At 36.4% G+C, this 4,731-nt stretch overlaps 1 long non-coding RNA gene across 1 annotated transcript; it reads left to right on the top strand.

Moving 5' to 3' along the window:
- The first annotated feature begins 1,355 nt into the window (after positions 1-1,355).
- On the top strand, positions 1,356-2,445 carry LOC132047939 (uncharacterized). Its single transcript, XR_009412850.1, has 4 exons — positions 1,356-1,530; positions 1,621-1,778; positions 1,869-1,989; positions 2,100-2,445. It is a non-coding gene; the product is annotated as an uncharacterized LOC132047939 (long non-coding RNA).
- The last annotated feature ends 2,286 nt before the right edge of the window (positions 2,446-4,731 follow it).

The following is a 4,731-nucleotide window of genomic DNA, read 5'->3' as shown; positions in this document are numbered from 1 at the left end:
AGATGCTCCGAAGTCGAGAATCCAAGGATTTGCTGATGTATCCATTCCTGAAACATAGTTGGCCGCGACCTTAATATGATTGTGAGATTTGGATCTACATACACTTGCAACATGACCTGGCTTGTTGCACAATTGGCAGCGAACACTATCGTAAGAGTTGTTAGTGTTCGAAGATCACCACTGATTGGGTGAATTAAAGCGATTGTTGGATCACCATTTTTAGTTGCTGCCATTGTTATTGTTAGGGCGACGATTGTTGCGATTGTTCGAGTTACCAGACTTGTTGGATGTAGCATCACCCGCAGTAATCAGGCTAGGAGCTTTCTGTGACTCTTCATGCCTTAGGAAAAGCTTATGATCAAGAAGCTTTTCATAGAGTTCTTCGTATGTAATAATGGAGTCACGAGCACGGATTGCAGCAGAAATCTCACGAAACTCTAGACCTAGACTGCTCAGGATCTTAACAATAAGTTCAGAGTTTGTGACTGGGACACCAACAGTAGAGAGTTCATCAGATATAGACTGAATCTTTTGCAGATATTCAGTGACAGGTTGGGAGTCTTTGGTGAGTCGCGCTAGTCGATCGCGAAGAGGCGAAAATTCTGGTTTGGGACTTGTTCACATATGCAGTGTGCAATGCATCCCAAGCTGTCTTTATTGAATCGATAGCAACAATAGTAGAGGCTATCGTTGGATCAACAGACGCCATGAGTGCGTTTTGAATGAGTTGGTCTTGACGAAACCAAAGAGAAAACGTAGCATTAGCACTAGTGACCATGCTAGTTGTGATAGTCCGAGATGGGGTAGAAGTAGACCCGTCTAGATGACCAAATAGATTATGACCATGCATAAGCATAGAAAATTGCGCCTTCCAAGTTGCAAATTTTTGGCTGCATTGTAATTTTATTGGCAATTGGGACGCTGGATTAAATTGGATGACCATCGCACCGATATTGTTGTCGGCATTAGCGACTCTAGAAGTGTTGGCCATTTGAGGAGGGTGGGTGGGAGAGAAGAAAAAAAAATAGGATCTTACTTGTTAGAGTTTGTTAAGGCTCTTGATACCATGAAGGAACAAGATAGTAAGGCAGAAAACTTCTCTCATTCTATTGCTGAAAACTACAGTAAATATACACGATTAGCCTAACAATTTCCTAAGCTAACTCCACCACAAATTGAGGAGATAGTACTAATCCTAATTAACAACCAGCTATAGACTTAGTCAAACAGTAAAAACTAGCAGTAAACTAATACAAAAATCCAGCAGTAAATAATTCTAACTAATGACTATTACAGTAGTAAACTAATGCACTGATACTCTCTAGAAATGGTATTTTATGTTGTACTATTTCAATGTAAGGAATTACAGTAAAATATAGTTACTATAATTCTAATTATTAAGTAACATACAGGCACGCTAAGAAGAAGGCACAATACAAAGATATAACTCTACTCCCAAGTCTACTGATAAAAAGGGCTAAAGAAGTGAAGAATGCAGATATCATAGATGCTTCGTTTGATGATAAGGAGGTACGTATTTTTCAACTACTTCCAAAAAAATACTTGTACCTTTTAAAAATGTATCAATCCTGACCACGTTCTACGTGTGTTTATTTGTAGGTCAAATATTGTAGATTTAATGCAATAATCAAAGATATATTAAATATAGATGACCCATGGTATTCTTCTTGCAAGAGATGCTACAAGAAAGTGGACTTTATAAATAATATTGCAAAATGTCCTCGTTGTCGCACAGAAAAAGTTGATTATGAGGAAAGGTAATGCACATAAAAGTTGTTCTTCAATTGTTTTTTAATTTCCACATATCAATAAATGAGCTAATTGTTTAATTTTGTATGATTCTGTAGATATCTTCTAAAGCTTGAGGTGTTTGATAAGAAAGAACACTGTTATGTTACATTGTTTGAAGCTACAAGATAGTTGCTTGGTTGCGATGCTAAAACGTATACAGAATCAGTATCTCCCAAGGTCATATTATCTTTCATTTAACCTTTACCATATATCTAAACAATATCATTTTTTTTTTGTTTCAATAAATTATCTTTTGCTAACTAATACAACCTTTTTTTTATATACAGAAAGAAGAATCCACATTTTACCATAAGCTGGTGTTGAGTAAGGAAAAAGAATACACATTTCTTCTCAAAATTGATGCAAGAAATGGAGGAGATTGGGCTAGACGACGCGTCATTGCAGAGGAAATACAGGAAGTTGAAGAAGCTATTGCAATTGACATAGAAGATGAAGATATAGAATCAGAACCACTAATCAGGAAAACCAAACATACTGAGGATGACACTGATGAAAAGATAACTTATAAAAGAGTCAAAATTGAAAATAATTAGTGGTGTTTTGTTCTCTAATAAGTATAAGCTCGAATATTTTTATAGTCTAGATAGTTATTGATTGTTTAGGTTTTCATTCTCGAATAGTTTTATAGTATAGATAGTTATTGATTGTCTAGGTTCTCATTCTTTTAAACAATTGGAAACTTTTGCTGGCGTAGCATATAATATTAGTTGTTAACTTTTACTAGATGCATGCTTCTTACAGTACATATTGATTAAATTTATATGTTGCAGGATATTACTCATTAAACGCAAATGGCACAAGAAGGTACATATAAAAATAATTAACACATATTTTTTTAACCTTTTTGTTTGCTACTTTAATAACTAATTTATTATTTTCACTATATAGATCAAGGAAAAGTTTCTTACGCCATTCGGAAGTTTAACAAATATATTGCTTCAAACACAACAATGTTAAATGCTGGAAACAACAGTACAACTGAACAAGACAATTCAGGTCAGAGCACATTACCTTGATATCACTTCCACGAAAAAGTTTCCAACATGATACTCCTATTACAAAAGATAAACTGCGGTGATTGACATAGTTGGAAAATCTCAAAAGCATCAAATTAACAATAAATTACTACCCTGTAAAAATATATACTGGATTCCTATATCATGCAGCACCATAATTGATGTAATGTCAAATTACTCTACGGATCTACCTTGCTTTCATCAAACGAAGCATCTATGATATCCCCAATCTTCACTTCTTTATCCTTTTCTATCAGTAAACTTATACGATAATACTATTGTGCGGACGATTATTCCAATAATTTATGGTTGACATGCGCATCAAGCTAAAAACAGCCATTACCAGGTCATTTTGTGCACATTGAACCAAAACAGTGGCCTTGAAGACATTGCCTTTTACCATGACAATCTGTCAACATTGTTGTTCCAATTGGGGTATAGTAGCAAGCATATCAAAGTTAAAACTAGAGTTGTAAGCTAATATTATGCTTGTTTTTTTTTTTTTTTCATTTAATTTTGTTGTAGGACAGAACAATTAAGTTGTTTACCCCGAAATTAGGTAATAAGGTAAATTTGTAAATGAGGTATAGGATATGTGGATACTTTAATCTATTTCGATTAATGAGGAATGCATATGTGGATTCACTTATAGATGACTTATATACATGTCACACCCTTAATCCGATAGGGTGTGATGGGCACCCGACCCTTACCTAGGGCCGAGCGAACCCGCTGACTTTCGTGACACTTATAATCATACTGGGCTGGGCCCTTAAGTCGTACAATGAAAACATAACGAAACCTTTACAAAACACGCTTTTTGATCTTCCCGAACTCAAATGAAATCTCGTAGTCATAAGAAAACCGTAATATAACGCATAACAATACATCGACATAGTAGCCGCTTACAAGACTGACATATCATACATGACACTGTCTGCAAGTCTCTATCATAACTCCAGATACCATAACAAATATATGCTCTGACTCGGCAGCACTCCGGGAAGAAATGGAGCTCGCCAATCCCGCTTTGGAACATCTTCTACTATTATCCTCGGCATCCGGGTGTACTGCGTGGCGTAAACGCGACCCCCGAAGAAGGGGTCGATGCAGAATATGTACTGAGTATGTAAAGCGTGAAATACAGTAAGCGGGATCATACTGAAGTAAAGAGTATAGGAAATCATAAGACTTGCCTTTGAAAATACATATCATGCATTTCAATGTCATAAATTCATTGTATAAACATATAGCGTGTCCGGCCCCTATTGAGGGACTCGGTGCGTAAAATCATAATATGCATATATAAAGTATACATATAACGTGCCCCGCCCCTCTAATGAGGACGCGGTAAATAAAATCATGTCATCATCATGTATGCGTATATATATATATATATATATATATATATATATATATATACTGTGCCGGCCTCTAGTGAGGGACTCGGTGAATAACGTGTCCGGCCCCCATTAGCAAGGGGACTCGGTATGCCATCCTGGCCGCCATCCCCATATCATCACATCATATATATGTATGTATATATATATAGCGTGTCCCGGCCCTCTAGTGAGGGACTCGGTGAATAATGCAGAGGAATGTGCACGAATACGTACCCGGCCCGGGACTCGGTGAAAGATACATTGAGATTTGTACGGCACGAGCGAGAGTGACAAACCATATGCACATAAATCTTTTCGAGAGACTCAATGAAGTAATCTAAACGAATCGTCATTTGAAAATCGGACAATAGTTATATCAAAAATCTTTGACACTACTCGGAAACATATCAAACATCTTAAGCATATACTAAAACCGTAGGGATCATAGTCATATGTCAAATCAATTCGAGCCGCCTCGGAAAGTTACAAAAACCCCCCTT

This window comes from Lycium ferocissimum, chromosome 2 (assembly GCF_029784015.1).
Source record: "Lycium ferocissimum isolate CSIRO_LF1 chromosome 2, AGI_CSIRO_Lferr_CH_V1, whole genome shotgun sequence".
Classification (NCBI taxonomy): Eukaryota; Viridiplantae; Streptophyta; class Magnoliopsida; order Solanales; family Solanaceae; genus Lycium; species Lycium ferocissimum.
The sequence above is the reverse complement of the archived record's forward strand: the minus strand, read 5'-3'. Positions and strand labels throughout refer to the sequence as shown.